The following is an 18,140-nucleotide window of genomic DNA, read 5'->3' as shown; positions in this document are numbered from 1 at the left end:
CGTTGAGCACCGCTAACCGGAATGATTCGGCTACCAGGCTAACGAATTAACGTATGAAACTAGGTTAACTGTGGCTGTGTGACACTCACCTTATGATACTATCCAACACCCTATCAGCCCAGTGACTTTATCAGCAGATATGGAAAACTGTCCGAAACGATGCAGCAGCTGAAAGAGCGTAGTCCGTTTGCTAGCTAATTATCGCCTTCTTTCCAGCAGCACCAGCCATACAGCTAGCTAGCCCTGCTAGCGACGACGGCTAGCCATCACAACACGGCACGAGCGGAAACCGTTGCTCGCCAGTTGAGACATTCGCTCCACAGGTAAGAGCAACCTCCAAGACTCAGGGCTGAGCCAGAAACCACATTTATTGTGCGCTTGTCCCGCAGCTAAGTCAAACAAAAGTATTCCAACCGCTAGTCGGGAGTCCCACAGCAAAGTAGTCCGATAGTTGCTGGTAGTTTGACCGATCTATTCCTCTGGATTACGCGAAGTTAGCCAACATTCACAAACATTTCCGTTTGGGATTGTTAAAATAAAACGGTTACCAACATCATTTTTTGGATAGTAGACATAAATTTGTAGATAATTGTGCTGTTTTATAACGTAAGGATTCTATAATAAATTTAAGTTTTTCTTGTACAAAATAGCAAGTATAAGATAAAAACACGTGCCTGTTCCTCTTCGTTAACCATTATTTTGAAGGCTAATCAACACACTTCCGGTATTGTTTTCTGTTACCTTGGTTACCTTGAGGGCAGCCTCTCCATCATCTCTTCTGCCGCCTGGACGAGTGAAGGCTGAAGAAACGCCCCCGGGAATCAGCCATTGGTGGGATTTTTGTGCCATTTAGAGATTGTTTACTGATTTATGAACCATTTCTGCGTTGTTGGGATCACACTGCTTGAATCCAACACGTTTAATCCTTAGCAGTGAGTGTAGATAAGTGTTTGCTGCAGTCCTAAATGCTCTGCGTTCATCAGCCAGCTGTATAGTATATATTGTATATATTGGTTCAAATATATTTTGGTTGCTGAACGATAGAGTATTAAAATAAGTGAAGTTTGTCATTAAATATGTGTCTAAGGAAGGATATACTTGAATCAAACAGCAGATGAAAACAATAGATGCTCCATATAGTATCACTGCTCGTCCCTTCAGGTTTGTGCTAATGAAGATGAGACTTGTGCTGTCACGTTAACCTTTTACTCCTTCCATGCCCGCGGATCTTTTTCACATGTTTAGAGGAAAAAAACACCCACCACCCATCCATCAGAAATCAATACCCCCCTCCTCTACATCCTTCACACCCCCTTGTTAACCAGGGACTTGTAAATGCAGAGCAGGAGATGCAGGAGGAAGTGGGCCAGCCCTGCTGAGGGAAATGCAATATGAGGCAGATTAATTTAATCTCAGAGAAGATACTGGCATAATAACAGGAAATTGACATCTTATCCTTTTATATGCTCCTCAGGGTTATAAATTGGATGCAAGATGTTGGATTTATTTTTGTATTTCTTTTGAAAGGGGCTGTAAATATTTGACTGCAGACACCATAAAGGAAAGCTCACCAGTTCAACTGTATATCTGTTTAAAAACGTAGGTATAAATCTTAATAGTATGGCTTGTATTTTTTTAAATTTGACCAATACACATCATTTTTTTTTTTTGCAGTTTTGTAAGTATAAGCACTTCTAGCTAAGGTTAGCCCTTCATGCTTAAGATAAGATAAGATAAGATAAGATAAGATAAGATAAGACAGGACTTTACTGATCCTGGTAGGGAAATTAAGGTGTTATAGCAGCAGGTAAGACAAGAAAAAATAATGTTAATGGAAGGTTGAAGTGGTAGGAGGCTGACATTCATGAATATCATGAATAAAGACAAACTAGGAGGATTGCTCTTGAAAACCGAATATTACACCAAAATGACATGAGTGTGGATATTGCACTTGAAAAAAGAAAAAAAAAAAAAGCATGGCAAAAAAGCAATGATACAAGTCAGTGTTTTGGATCAACTGTCATGATCTGCTAACTGAGAACAATTTGGGGTTTAGGGTCAGAGCCGATTTGACGGCAGGGGGCCTGCTGATCCTGCCGCTCCGTGTCGCCTGTTTACATTTTACTCTGACAGATTACAGGGAGTCTCCCTCCATGCGTCAAGGAATGCTTTGATGTGACAAATGACCCGGTGCTAAATGACGCTTTGTGTGTCTGCCTGCATGTCGGCGAAGGCCCCATTTCATAAATAACACAGGGGGGGCGACAGGCATGCTGGTGTGTGTGAAAGAATGAGTGTGTTACAGGAGGCCAGTGGTGAAGATCAAGTGGAGTCGAGTCTGCGTTACCCTCCTTCCTTTTTACATTCCTGGAAACAAAGATATGGTAATTTGCATCCCCTGCTGAAAAACTATGATGTTTATTATCCATTTTTATGCTGTTTTAATGGGAGATACTCATAATCTCACAGCAGAAACCATTTCATTCGTTTATCACTGCAACAAACGCTGCACCAGGGAATCGTTGCATGTGCAAATAGATTTTTTTTAAAAACGGTTGCAAATAAAAGAAAAGCTGCATCCTCCACCCAACAAAGATTTACACCATTTGCCTAAAACATACTCTGTTTTCAGAGACAGCCAGACAATATGCTGACTCGCAAATAAAGTGAGCCATAGAGAATGAATGACAACCTGATTTACTGCAGTTAAAAATTGGTCATTTCTGCTGCTCATTCGCTAGCTTTGCGTCAAATTTTTGCTCCTCATTTGTGTGTTTGTTTTGCATGTGTTACATCTCGATCCATAAAAGAGGTTCTGGTCTATGTGATGAGCGCCTGCTGCCTCACTGCTCAGTGTAACATATTTTCGACTTTCCAAAAGCACATTGCAGTCCTGCCCTCGTAGGCCGTCCACACAGATGGAATTCATCAGCAGCGTGGTTCTTATTGTGGGCTTTATATTGATTGTGCTCACAGTGGTTTTGTCTTCAGCCAACTATGCAGCAGGGGAGAGGGTGTAAGTTTCACACCTAACTTCTCTTTCTGTTTCTCAATCGGCCAGCCACCTACAGGCTCCGTGTTTCTCTCTACTCTGTTGAGAGCCAGCACTTCAAGCGGGAGAGTCTCTGGTGTTTTGTGTTCGACCACTTGAAAAGAGCTATTAACAAAGCAGAGTTCTTTAGATATGAGCCAAGTGAGTCTGAGCCACTCCAGTGGAGCACAGATAACCAAAAGTATCACTGTTGACAGCGAGGTGGGACGAAGAGAAAAAATAAGAGCTGGTGCCTCATTGTTTAATGTGTGAAAATATTGTGATCAAGACATTTTAGACACATTTTAACCAGCCTCTTTGGGATCTTAAAAAGGGACATGAAACATGCATGTTTTAGAATTGGTAGTGCAAAACTCCTTAGATGGAATGAGAACTTTATTTTGTCATAACATCAACTGAGCTAGTTAGGCAGCAAACAGCCTTTTGGAGTGATGTTACTGTCTACATCTGGTTTCACTGGCTCCTGAAGACAGTGAAGCATTTCTTAAACAAGTTGAACACACGATCATTTGGAAATGGAAGAAGACAAGCTTGAAAGACAAGCCTGTTTTAAGTCCAATTACATACACATTTGAGCCGATACAACACAGGAACCAACCAGTAGTACCGTTGTGGGTGGAGGAAGTCCCTGAGCTGTTGGTTTGTGGAGAGGCTGGAATCAGTGTGGTTGTTATACAACGCCCCACTTTAATTTTTTAAGATTTGCCTCAGTTTTTGCTTGATCCAAAGACCAAGAGTCACTGATGGTTGGACATGATGCCTAAGTGGTTAAGTATTTTGTAATTATGAAAAAAATGTACATCTTCCCACCAGCCAAACCCCAAAATGAAACACAAATGCAACATTACCAAGGCCGCTTAAACCACCATATCATGTTTTCCTCCTTCTTTTAGTGCCTGGCTCCCTGTAGAAGTGTGAGTGATGTGCACTCAGAGCAAGATAAACATCTTCTGTTTTGAACTGTACCATCCTGACTCATGGCAGAATGTGTGATCTGAATCTGTTGCTTGCCGCTCAGTTACAGGAAGCCTCTATGTTTTCAGAGGCATGACTGGTTTCACAGATGGAAGAAGGGCGTGGAAATTTCCCCCTGGATTGCTGCCATTAGAGCCACAACTGGGTTAAATTACGGAAGTGGTTTAGGAGTGATTTGGTTACAGATTTGACAATGCAAACTGAATCACAACCGTTGTCTCTCTCTCTCTTCTCCTTTACGTGTTTGCCACCTCCTTAGAAAATGTAATATTTGGGAGCTTTGAGTTGTTGGTTGAACAAAATGAGACATATCTGAATATGTTTGTGAAGGTTCTCAGTCATCCATATTATGGTCTATCTAAAAAACAAACTAAAACAAAGGCAACTGGACTTGTCTGAGTTTTCTTGAAAACATTTCACCACTCATCCAAGTGGTTTCTTCAGTTCTAGCTGACTTGTGGTAAGTTTAGGTTTTTATTTTGGAACATTTTTGGGTTAGGCTTAAGTCATATGTGTGTCAGGTAGGCACCACCCACAATTTAGATCAGAGACTTTAGATTAAGGGAACTGTTTTTGGAAGTTTTATATATGAAAATGGTCAGATCCTTGGAACCTCCAATGCTATGTGTTTACGTGTAAATATACTTTGCATTTCTAGATTTAGTCAAGAGGCCCAAAAAAAATGCTTCACAAAGCATCAACTTTTTGGGGTCACTCTGCTTTAGAAACCACAATCATGAATGTGTAAATTCACCAAAGACAAGGTACAAAGATCAGTTTCTCTGTCAACAACATAAAAGAATGCAAAGCAGCCACAAGGCACGTTACATTTGAGGAAGGGACACAGGTGCAATCATAAAAATATGCCAATACAACCGCCATTCACCTAAAGCTGCAAGCTCACACCTGCTCTCTCAGGGCTGCCAAAATGCTTTCTGGGAGCTGAAGGTAATTTCTCAACTGCCAGTCATGTGGAGGTAAATAGAGTAAATTATTACAAAACACTTCATCAATAAGTGACTCCTGGCACAAATAGAAAATCTCAAACTGCTGGTATTTAACAAAAAGTAGACAAGGCAGTGGAAAACATTTTGACGGTATGACTGTCTATCATAGTGTGAGTCCGTTACAGTTTATGGATGCATTATAGTCGATCTCAAAAGCCTTTGTGGTCAAAGAACCATGCCCTGATGTATCACTCTGAAATAAGAATTAAATTTATGTTGTTTTGTTTTTTTTGTCTGCTGAGGAAAGGAGTTCCAGGAAAAAGCAAATTACCCCTTTAACACTCATCTGAGCGGTTATCAGATCAGTGTCCGCATGAAATTAAACCCACATTCAACCAGGGAGAGTGTGGACTGTGCACAGACTGCACGGTGATCCCCAGTTTAAAGAATCACTTTTCCTCTGGAGAAACATGGTGCTGATTACATTTGGCCTGCAAGCTGCTGATAGTGAAAGCAATACATCACATTTCCATTTTATGCTGACTGTGAGAACAGTTCAGACCAGGGCAACACAGTGGACAGTAGTGCTCGACAATGGTTGCAAAATAAATGTTAACTCAAGCAGTCATAATCTGAAATCCCTTCATCTGCTGAGTGCAGCGGGTCTGACTGATTTCAATGACCTGCAGTGAGGAACTCAGTGTGCTATTTACACCGATCAGCCACAACATTAACACCACTGACAGAAGAAGTAAATGAAATTGACCATCTTGTGACAATCTAATGTTCTGCTGGGAAACTTTTGGACCTGGCATTCATGTGGATGTTACTTAGACATGTACCACCCACCTAGACTAGACCAGGCACCCCCTCCTCATAGCAATGACACTCTTTGATGGCAGCAGCCACCCCCAGCAGGATGCAGCCTGACACAGACACACACAAAAACGCTTTAGGAACAACTAAAAAAACATGAAGAACAGCACAAGGTGTTGACCTGGCCTCCAAATTCACTAGATCCCAAACTGATCAAGTATCTGTGGGATGATCCACAGAGGCCCCTCCTCTCAACCCACAGGACCCAAAGGCCCCCAATAACAACATTCTGTTGCCAGACACCACAGGACACCCTCAGAAGGCCCATGTCCATTCTCTGATGAGTCACAACTGTTTTGGTGGTCATAATGTCTGATTGGTGTTAATTGAAAAGTAGAAAGAAAACGTTTCAAGTCTGTTTTCAGTCATTTAGCAACATTTAGGTTGAAGTGTTCACAATGTTTCTCTGAAAATCTGGGAGAAATGGATAAAATATAAATATAAATGTGTGAATGGACAGCTGTGTAAGGGTGGAAAAGAACATCCATGTTCTGCTAAGCTCCTCTGGCTCAAAAGAAGAGAGAGAGACAGAAAGGGAACAACCTATCCGGTCGGCACTAAATCAGCTCACTGCTGCGAGGTCATTAGCAAACAAGCGTCAAGCCAGTATCAGCTCACTGAATGAACAGTGACAGTCCAGCAGACAAGTCACTCTCCAGTTACTCTCCCCAAGAGAGCGCTCTCCACTTCCATTCACACAACCTGAACAAAGACTAAATTAGTCCCTGGATAGTTGTCTTGGGGCTTTTTTGAAGCCCAATCAGGTGCTCAGAGCAGAATGACTTCCTTGTGAGCTGCACCATCCTAGATTAGACACTTCCACCAGCCTTTTTAATAGCTTGTTAATTAGCAGCAGAGTAGCTGGATGAAGCCATTAAGGGATTCAATGCCAGAAGTAATTAAACAACACCATAGGGCTTGCTTCATATGCTGAAATCAATATAGCTGCTGTTTCCTTTCGGTGTTTCCTTATTGGTTTTCCTTCTTGTGGAGCATACAGCAAATGATCCATTGCAGTACAGTACTTGAGGCCCAATTTCATAACAATCACTGTGCTGTTTAAAGCAACCACTGAGTCTGGTGGTGTGATTCTGGTCCTCCTGTCTTTCCTCCACTTTGGTTCAGGCTAAATCACCTCAATTCTACTCTATTGATGTAAAACTGTAGTGATAACCTATATATAGTTAGCATGAGCAGTGGCAGCTGGAAAGGCCGAACAGCTAAGAAGAAGAGCACCAAATGAAGAAAAGGGGCACCATAGTAATAACTGATCAACATTTGTGGAACCTGCAGTTTAAGAAACAAAAATAAATGCCAATAAAACATATTAAAATGTGCAAAGTCAAACTCTAATACGACACTCTCATAAAAACTACGCAGCATCACCATTATTCTTCCACGTAAACTGACTTGTTCCTGTGTCATAGGGCAGGTCAAGATTTTAGGTCTGACAGCTCTGAGTTTCTGACAAATATCCTGCATTAACAGCAGTTATTAGGTTAATCTGCAAATGCATCCAGATGTGGAGTCCTACAGGTTGATACTACAAGGCTTTCAGGGCTTGTTAATGGCCTTTTTGTTTTGAAAAAGGTGACTGAGAACACGTTCTTTGTGCTGAAAGAGGACATAGGGTCACATGCATCCATGTACCAGCTCCTGAGGGCTTTTTGATTATAATTGTTTGGGGAGGGGGAGAGTGGGCTATTCATGCGAGGTTGTGAAGGAAGAGGAAGCGTCACCCCCCTCACTTCCACCACCCAGATTTCTGTAGATACTCTGCTGATTTGAGTTGGCCTGCTTCTAGTCACAGAGGCCACTCATCTTGCTTTTCCTCCATGAATGCAGCAGGCAGACCACAAAAGGCCCAACGCAGTGTTCAGTAATTAACCTCTTGACTCAGTTTATTTTGTAGCTCTGACTTAAGTTAAGTTCTGCTGGAGGTGAAGCAGAGTTTGTGCTACAGAGAGTGCCATTTAAAATACAGCAACAGAGAAACACAAGAATCAGATGTCGGTTATGTTTGTGTTGCTTGGATGTCAGGCTCGGAGCAGGTGGCTGTGAATTCCCTTCACTCTTGTTGAATCAAGCTCAATATTAGACTCTTGTTTAATGTTTTTTTTTTTTTTTCTCCCTCTAGCTGGTTTGACAGCAGAAACTGCACAAAGGAAGAACTAACAGAGAGGGGAAAACTCACATTTTCACCATAGAGAGACAACTTCTGCCTGCACAATATTTTCTGTAAAGCATTGTTGTAGAATAAAGAAAGCCAACAGGGATGTTTGAAGTTTAGCTGAGGGAGCGGGGGAACAAATTGAGTTCGAGCTGCAATTGCGAGTCAAATGAAAGGAAAAATAATATGTGCATTATCCAGGAGAGAGGAGAAGAATCCCCTTTCCCCTCATTTCACAACAGTTGTGAAATATGACAGCTGAGTTTTGAGTTGCTTCCTAAGGTCACAAGTTCACTGCTTCAGACGGTTTCAGTCCATGAATATACTTCAGAAGTGAGAAGTTTTTTTTCCAGTCATGCACCTCTTACTGATCCTCACATAACATGTTATGACGTGTGGATGAGCTGCAGAGATTTTAGCAGGCACATGATACCATTGTTTATTGTTGTTGTAACAGTATCAGCTGGGAAAATGAAAGGCTTTACCTGAGAGATTGCTACGACAACTGTAATGATAACCAGGTATTTTTAATTAAACAATTTAGGGCTACTTTCATCCATTTAGGTTATTTATTTATTTTTTTTTGGGGGGGGGGTGAAACTGAATGATTAAGTGTGAAAAGGTACCCTAACCCCTAGCCTCAACCGTAACCCTAACATAGAAATATAGGGTGATATTATTATACACTTTTAACCTACATCACTAAAAATGTTCAAAACTTTAGACATAATGTTTAAAAAAATCTAAAATCTAAAATCACCAGAATATGTTTGTGAGGCAGAATACAACCTGCATTGACTAGAAAGACTGGAAATTACCAGTAGATGCATGCGGACAACATTAGAAATGGTCAAGACGTGGCCCACCAAATCATGCAGTGCAGGTGCAGGGCAGAAAACTAAACATTCACTAATATATTGTGGAAAAATGACGCCATGTTTAAAAGAAAAGTAGGTGGAGAATGGAGACTGGGTGTAAAAGGGGAATGCTCAGACCATTTTCTTCAGTTGTCTCCCAAGACCAGGGTCATCTGCTTCTTGTCTCGGTCCAGAACCCTTTTTGAATACTTTGTGAATTGTTTGAAAAAGCTTCGGACACACGGGGAGAAGATTGATTTAAGTGTCGATGTGGAGTTCATGCTCATCACTGGCCTACTCCTGAACAGATTCTGCCCCGTCGGCTGCAATAGGATTGAGGAAAATGTCCATCATACGTTCCGAAACCTCAAGATGAGATGTTCAAATGTTTCAATTCGCTTGAGCTCTAAGCACATACCAGTTATTCCTCTATTAAATATTAAAGCTGATTTCTCACTCTTTCTGTTCAATATTTTACACACAAACTGGTTATTATTGCACAAAAGATAAGATACTACCGACGTGACCTTCAGTCTGTAAAACAGAATTTGATGAGTCAGCAGTTCTTTTAATAACACCTGGCTGGCTTGCTTAATGCGGCTCGTGAAACGTTGCTCTGTTGTGCTCAATCTGCAAAAAAGAAAGAAGTTGCTGAACCTCTGCAAAAAGCTTTCGCTCCAGAGATTGGCAGTATAATTGATCTGCTCTGGAGTTTATTATCGGGAGTTTTTCGCCCTGGCTGTCCAAACATATTGAGTGCAGGAGAGGGGCGTGGAAGCCTTGATAGTTTTGGCAGTACACAGACCAAAAGCAAAGAATTCAAATAAAAAAAAGGATGAGGAGAGAAAGTTTAATATTGATTGTATGTTAATATATTTTATGAAGACAAAAGATAAGATAAAAATTGGATTATTGAGGTCTTAGCGTGTCGTTCCCTTTTTCTGTCAACCTGCCCTGGAGCCACATCAGAAACAATTAACTCATGCTCATAAAAATTCCTTTGATGAGGTTTAAAATAAAAAGCAGAGGAATGAATAGAAGCTGGATGAGAAGAAACAAAAAAGGGCCTCATGTTCCTCTTGGTTTATCTGCAGTGTGCAGCCGATCTTGCTGGCCCACTCATTGCTTGCAGGTGTAATAACACGGCCTAATCCAGGGCTGGGGTTTGGAGTTTGGCAGCTGACAGAGAAGATATTTCTCTGGAAAACAGCAGCTCAGCTGTGGCCTGCAGACTTAAGTAATTCCAGGCAGCTCAGCTTGTAAAACGTCTCATACTGCTTTCTCTTTATGCCACAATAAAGACAGACATCAGGCATTAAGATATGAGCCGAGATAGAGCACCCATTCCCATCAGGGTTTCTTATTTTTTGGCATCCGTGCTGTATTAAATAATATCAAGTGTCCTCAGTTGGAGTTGAAGCCACAGGGTATTGCAAGTATGTAATCTGAGGCACACTTCGCAGTCTAGAGCGCATGCTTAAAATCTGTGTTATGCAAATTTAAGAGCAACAAGGAATTTCTCTCCTCCACTGCAAGTCAAAAGCTGGAGGTCTGATTTAAGGGTTTGATTTCTTGTTTCAAAACTTTCCTGCAGTGTAAACAGATCCCAGATTAGTAGATCCAGTATCTGCAGTTTCGGTACTTGACTTCTTTCTTTCACCATGCATATCTTCTTCTTCTGTGCACTGGCACGTGAATGAACAAAAGAGGTAAAAATTGCCAAACTGGAAAAGTAAATACGCCGTAAACAAAGTTACTCAGGCATAAGGAATTATATGGCGACTCAAATCAGATAACCAGATAACCAGATAACCAGATAACCACTTAACTCGTGTAAAGTGAACTGAAGGAAATTTAAACCAGATGGCGGTTGACTCCGGGTCGCTGCGTGGATTCTCTTCACATCTGGGTTCCCAGGCCCAACGCACACAGATGTTTTTAGTTAATATAACACTCCTACAGTGATGTTTTTGACAAATAAGCACCACAATCCACTTTCGTCTGGATAATAAGGCAAAAGAGCTCGAATTCAAAGTAGTTTGTACTCTCATACTTGTTCATGTTATAACAAATGCACAGTGTTTCTGTAGCAAACTGTGGACCCCAGCAGGACCACAGAGACATTTTGTTCCCAGTGATCCATAACCGCCGCAAATCTCCGTTATTATTGCCACAAGAATATGGAAATGAGCCAGAGTGGAACAGAATCGCTGCAGATTTTGAGCTAAATATACCACAAAAATGATAGAACTTCCTGTTTGGGGTAGATGATCGCTCTGTTATGGACATGGGTCATTAGTTTGGGAAAGCTAGTCGCTCCAGGCTTCTGAGCGGCAAAGTGAAGCTAAAGAAAAGAGCTACTGTATGACGCGGTCATTCCTCTGCTTCCCTTCCTCCTATGTGTGTGTAACCCTGTTTGTAGCTAGCGCAGTTGGCTTTCCTCTTATTTAACTTAAATCCTTTAAACCTGGCACCAAGACTTCTCCTTGATTTCGTTTGCAACTCAATCACTCAAAGTGCCGCAAATAACAACACAATTACGCTCGGCAAACAGCAGTCCGCTGGGTAACTCAATCAGAATAATTTGATTCATTACTTTTCCAAACAGGCTGTTCAGCTGTAAGTGAATTTGAGGCAATTTAGCTGACGCGACTAACAGGCAGCTGATACAAAATTTAGATAAAGCTGCGTCAGTGTTGCTCTGTGGCAGACAGAGTTGGACAAAAGAAACAGGTTGTGGGCTCCAGATCAAACTCATTTATTTATTTGATTTAATGCAACAGATTGAAGTTGTCCGGCTGAATCCCTTCTCCTTCATCCTCTTGAAGGCTGGTGTTTAGTGCAGCCAAATAATTAAATTGCATACTTTTTTCTGGGGTTTTTTTGTTGTTGTTTTTTTTGCTGGAAAATGGAAGAAAACTTGAGCTTGACAGCTGTGGATCATAAAGGCTGCCTGTTAGTCTTACTAGTGGGAGATGAATATGTTTATAAGAAAATGGCTGTAGTTGGAGAGGCAAGCTGTTTGGAGTCTGCTATTGTGTCCGTTGTAAATGATACTGACAGCGAAATAACTTCAGAGGACAGAGTGATTAAGGCATTTCTCAAGAACATAGTTAAATGCCGTTCTGATTTGTTTAGGACTATCCAACAGTGTTACGTGGCAATGCCAGGCTATGCATAAATGGTAGAGCTGCATGATATGGTAAGCAATGTGTGATTTGCTGTGTGATCTAATGTGTGCTCTAACCTTATAATGTGTTTGTCAAACTTTAGTTGGGGGTCCATAAGAATTCCAAGATATTTACTCCTGCGCCGTCCCTAGTTCATTCTCTTTTATCCTTACTTTAAAAGTGTTGGGGGCTTTCTGATGTAGCAGCACACAGACAGGTTTCTTGAATGTTTAGTCAATCAGTTAATAATTGTGCGTCTGTGATGCACCCTGACAGAATGAACGATATCACAACTTAATAATGAGAACAACAGATATGCATGGTTTTCTCACACTCTCACCTTGTGAGGTTTAGACTTTTTAGACCCATCCCTTTGCTAGATCGATAAGATTAATTCTGCAAAATTAAAACTGGATTTCAGGCAGTGTATACCGTCCTAATAACAATCAGATGACACTGAACCTATTCCAAAATGAACCTCTATCAAATCTGATGCAACACAAATGAGGAAAGACAAATGCTGCACCTCTTTTAAGTATTGTTGCCTCCTCATTGACTGTGCAAACCTTTAAAAAATGGCTTCAGGTTGTGCTTTGATAACTAATTCAGTCTGGTCCAGGTGCTGCTGTTTACCTACCGGAGATAGAAGAAAGTTAGATACAGATCAGAGTAAACTGATCAAACTATTCACTGTGAAACTCTGTCTATATATCTTCTTTTAGATGAGTGTCTAGAGGCTTTCAGGAGACCAGTCTGAAGTGTGCAAAACTGAAATCAAACACCCAAGTGTGATCCTCAGAGATCCAAGATGAAAGACATGAGAGGAGGGCGGGGACACACCAGGGACAAGGCCGTGAAGTTTAAGGCTGAACTCAATATTCCAAGTTTGGATACGGTGCCATCACTTGCCTTCATGACAGCGTGAAAATCCACATCTGCTTTTGTTAAGGGAGATGAAACAGAACTCTGAAACACTATCCAGAGCTGAAGATACAGTCTGTTTGTTTGGTTTGACACGGCGAGAGGACTGTTTGACACAAATGGAGCTGCATGTTGAGAAAGTGATGGTCCACCACCCTGCAGGTCGGCTCATAAGGAGGGGAAATGAAAGAAGGGAGGACAAGGGAGGGAAAATAAACAAAACAAAAATGAAAGAAGAATTTCACTTGATTTGAAAGGAAAGATAAGGGTTGGGAAGAGAAGAGTATAAAATGAGACAGACTGAGGGAGCTGTGCTGATGGACATAAATTAAGTTGAGTTTGAATAAATTAAAACAGTGCAATATCTCTAATTATCAGTAACATTGACAGCTTCAGACAGGAAATGAAAGACACCGTGATAATGCAGGAGTCCATGAAATGTTTTCACAAACTTTGCAAGAATATAAAAAAAAAAAAATGTGGGTTTGTGGATTACAAAACTCTTTAGAGATTGTGTTGTATCTGTTTCCAGCCCAACGATCAACAACAACTTTTTTCCTGAGCTCCTCAGACAGCTCTCTTGTCCATGCCATCATCCGCGTCCACAAACATGTGTTGTGAAGATCAGTCTGTAAGATTTTTTTAAAAGTTAACCGTTCACCGAACACTACCTGAGTCTCATAACATTGATTGGAAAGCCTTCTAAACTGTGGTAATCCTAGAGGTGCACTTGTCTTTGACATGTAATATTGGCTAATTTTCCTCAGTTAACAAATCCACAAGTATATGTCTGTTTCATTTGTTTGATTGAGTTCTCTTTGTCTACTTTTAGGACTAGTGAAAAAATCTGCTGACAATTTGAATCATTTTTATGCAGAAAAGTAGAAGATTCTGCAACACTGTGTATATTATTACTCTATGAACAAAGAGTAGAAAAGCTCACATGTGAGGTTGTCTGTAAATGTTTAAGGATCCTGGATAAATTACATACGTTGTCATTAAATAAAATTATAAATACACTAATGCATTTTTAATTTTTATTTAATTAAGTGGACTGGTCTCTCAGGAAAGACTGATTTATTACAGTACAGGTAGTGTTCAGATTTCTGTAGCAATTTAGGTTTAACTGAACGTTAAACAAGAGTTTCTTGGTGGAAGTTTAGTGGAGTTTCTTTCTCCTGTGAAATGGAAACAGCTTCACTTCCAGCTACTTACTGGAAATGCCACTCGGTCAAAATGACGTAATGACACGTAGTGGCATTTTTTTCCCCCTGCAAGACTTTGGTCTAATGAAAAATTAAAAAAAAGGACACAGATAATCCAGAAATTGGTTTAAATTATGATGTGACTTTACAACTAGTTAAGGCTAGTTAAGCGGGGTCTGCAAATACACATACACACACTCCCGGCTTCCTCTGCAATGAATGTGGCCGGCTTACAAGTTACATTGGACCCTGTGACCATCATAATTTGAGAATTTAAGATCATTGCTCCCTGGGCACCTCAACCGCTGTTTTCTGCTTGCTATTATGTTGGAGTGGCTGTCACGAAGATGTTGGTAATCTGTCATCTGTGTGTTTTAGACGGAGAATGTGTTAAAGGTCCCACAGAACTGTGCTCAGTGAGCCAAGTAACGAGGAGCTTGAGCATGAGCCCAAACAGTTTTCTTAGATTCCACTGAACATGTGCATGAGTATTTTTCCTGCAGACCCCGACTGCCCGCAAAAACAAAACACTTCTAGGTGCTCAGGAGGCTTTTACAAATATCTCAATGGATTCAACGGAATAAAAAGCAGCATTGTTTGCACTTGGAGGTGTCCTGTCAGCAGCTTTACAGGCGCCTCTTTTATAACGGTTGAATGTTAATGTTTCTAATTTTTGAGTGGCCACAGCTACATATTTGTAGGTGGTTTAAATAGGACATAATTTCTTGCATGTGTTTGGAAAAGTCAAAAAAAAAAAAAGAATCCCTGCATTATCAAGCCAAAAAAAACCAAAAAAAAAAACCACAAATTTGTCTCCAAGTTGACAAATCATGAGTAGGAGGAGGAGAAGAGGGTGAGGCTGCATGAAGCCCTTTATCACACAGTTGAGGTTCATTAGAAGTCACATACTCTGTAACATGTCATGTGCTTCTAGAGGAGATCATGACTCCTGGATGGTGAGAACATGTCCACAGTTTAAATATTAATGAAACTAAAGTATGCAGCATGACACCAATCTTGTGCTCGCGCTGTAAAAGGAAATAGATTTTCCTCTGGTGGAGCCAGCTGGGTGGAGTCATGTCAAAAGCTCTCTGTTAGTCTGCACACTGTGCTGCAGCGACACTCTGAATTGCAGTCTCCGCTTTAGAATATTCACTTCTTCCAGGAGTCAGGGTGACGACTATCCTCTACTACAACTCTGTAGGCCCTACAGAGTCGCACCGTTATTTCTGTCCTCACTTTTTCTCACCACTTCCCTGTAATGACCATTTCTGATCATTACACCTTTTCCTTCCCCTCATTTTTATTTCCACATGCATTTTCCACCCGGCACTATTTTCTCTCTCTCTCTTTCTCTCTTTCCCCTCATCATTTTCCCTCTCCCTAAAGGATGCAAAGAATTAGAGCACGACTTCCTTCCTCAGAAGCACAGGCTGGGGAAGCTGTGAGCTACGTGCTCGTTAAAACCAGAGGATGGATGATCAGTCATAACTCCCTCCGCCTCCAGGACGCAATTTCAACACCCTCGTTGGAGAAAATTGCCCTCCTTTCTCTGGCGGTGGGAGGAAACCTGAAACCTGGATGGGATGAGGAGACTTTGATTGATAGATTTTGCAGCTGTTTCGAATATATTTAAAGTTAATAAAGCAATGGCACGACTGGCTGATTGAGATCGTGAGGAAATCTGGAAACTCCCACAGTCAGCTGATTACAGACACAGGAAGGGAGAAAGTTTGAATGACTGCCTGAAAGTGCTGAGCTTCAGCTGTGGTATGTGCAAGTGAGTGTCTTTGGTCTGTACCAATCCCCAAGAGAAATATTGTTTGAAAAACTTTTGAGCTTAAACTGCTTAAAAAAAAATGACACAATGAGAGCAGTGAGAGTGAAGCAAAACAGTAAAGCTGTGAGCAGATAAACGAGCAGAAACTCATTATAAACCTCCATAAAGCTGGAGGAGCTGCAGATCTGGGTGATTCTATTAACCCCTTAACTTTGTCAGGTTGCACATTTGCATGCACTCGGTGTTATTTCAAGAACACTTTGAGAGAATTTGATCAAACTTGGCAACAAAGATGAACTGATCAGAATTCAGAGGTCAAAGGTCACAAACATGTTTTTTGGCCACAACTCAAGAATGCATACACAAATTATGACATATACAAAATTAAGAATCTGAATAGGGTTAAAACCATGGAAACATTCAGGCTGTGAGTCTCTAATCACGGAAAAAGTAGAAACCACCCAGGTTACTCTGAACATCTTCTAATTGCAGCTGTTAACAAACCCCATCATCACCACAAATACCTCTACCTGACAGTCTCAAGGTACATAGCGGCACATATGTTGCTGAAAAGGTGCACAGCCATGAAGAGCTTTAAATGTAATCAGTAAGAACCTAAAATCACTTCTAAAACAGTGCGAACCAAGGGAGTAAAGTTGTGACATTCATGAACGAACCGACTCTATTGACCGGCTCTTTAAAACGAACGGCGGGAATCAAGTTGCAGCTGCGAGCCTTTCTTTCTTTCTTTCTTTCTTTCTTTAGCTTAGTTTCACACAGTTGCACAGAGAAGTTCCTACTTTGCTTTGAGACGCTGTTGGTGAAGGAGATGATTTAGTGGTGAGCATAGCAGTGGACCTCGGTTCGATTTACAGTCAGAGCAAACCGAATTTCTCATGCGATAAATACAGCATCTGTCTGTCTAGAATATAAAGATAGACTCATCCCACCAAGAGAAAATGTACTGGTGCGGAACGAATCCACAAGATCCGGCTCCTTTCAAAGAGCCTAAAATCCCATCTCTACAAGGGAGCGAATAAGTGTAATAAGATCCCTTTTCCTCTTAAATGACCTGGACGGACCATGTCTTATTACTGGAAATAAAATGTGAGCTGACAACTGGGGGCAATAAACGTCAGCAAAAGGGGCAATGTGACCCAATATGCCTCCAAGCATACAACATTTTTAGCCCAAAAATATAAAGTGAACTAATTTTCTGAGGTGAAATCCAATGTTCAGCCTCCAGAAATGAGATAATCTGTCACTTGTTTCTCTTTTCCAGGAGCCTTGCAACACTTTTTGAGTATACAGTATGTGCGGTATGAGCAAAAACGTCAATTTACTACAAGTGGATGAAACAGATTGTGGGGGCAGTGGGAGGCAGCGTGGAGGAGCTGGAAGCGTTTTCACGCCGCCTTCAAGTGCGGCCATTTGGAACGGGCCTAAATAGGGAAACCCGATTTGTTGGGGAAATAATACATTCAGTTCAGTAAGTCCATGCATTTTATGTCATGTTTGCTTACACGGCTAGGTTGCTTATAACCAGACATAAAGGAATAACGCAAGAACACTCATTTTTCCCTAGCATGAACAAAAAAAAAAAAGAAAAGGAAGAGCTTTCTTTGGTAGAAATAAGTTCCTGTTCTCGGGGAGATCTGTGGATAATCCAGAGACACAGTGAAGGGTGATCTTGTGCCGCGCAGCACCTGGCGTATGGTGGCATTTAAACATCAACAAACAGACGTGTCCTGCGTTTGGCTATTTAGCTGGAAAGCGGACATTTGGATAAGAGTAGTGACTCACTCCCTCCGTGTCACATCATCCTCCTCCTCGCTAACTGTGACCAACTGTTTCCTCCATTTCACTTGTTCCAGCCTGAAAGAAGAAAACGTTTGAATTGTTTCCTTTAAACCTTGCTGCATGGAATATGACATGTACAGTGTGTAAAGATGCAGCACTGCCTGCACAGCTAAATTTCCCAATCTAATTTCAGAAAAAAAGAAAAGTAAAGAAGGAAAGTGTCCTCGTCAAATGTTTTTTTTGTTTTTCTACATCTGTGAAAGTGCACCTGGATTGATCTCAAAGTCTAAAAGTCGATGAAAGTTGATTAAAGTCGTCTTCTCTTCGTTAAGCATCTTTTCCTTCCTATCTTGGGACATGAGCTCAGGCTTTCTGCTGCCTCTACAA

At 41.1% G+C, this 18,140-nt stretch overlaps 1 protein-coding gene across 3 annotated transcripts in view; it reads right to left on the bottom strand.

Annotated features, from left to right (window-relative positions):
- ehbp1 (EH domain binding protein 1) overlaps positions 1-472 on the bottom strand; it is a 131,006-nt gene extending 130,534 nt beyond the window's left edge. For all 3 annotated transcript variants that reach the window (XM_084561373.1, XM_084561375.1, XM_084561376.1), the window contains exon 1: positions 90-472. The gene's annotated coding sequence lies outside the window, so the exon portion shown is untranslated. The remainder of the gene's footprint in view (positions 1-89) is intronic.
- Between the last annotated feature and the right edge of the window lie 17,668 nt (positions 473-18,140).

The sequence above is a fragment of the Chelon labrosus genome (assembly GCF_963514085.1).
Source record: "Chelon labrosus genome assembly, chromosome: 15".
In the NCBI taxonomy this organism is placed as follows: domain Eukaryota; kingdom Metazoa; phylum Chordata; class Actinopteri; order Mugiliformes; family Mugilidae; genus Chelon; species Chelon labrosus.
This window is presented reverse-complemented; position numbering and strand designations above follow the sequence as displayed.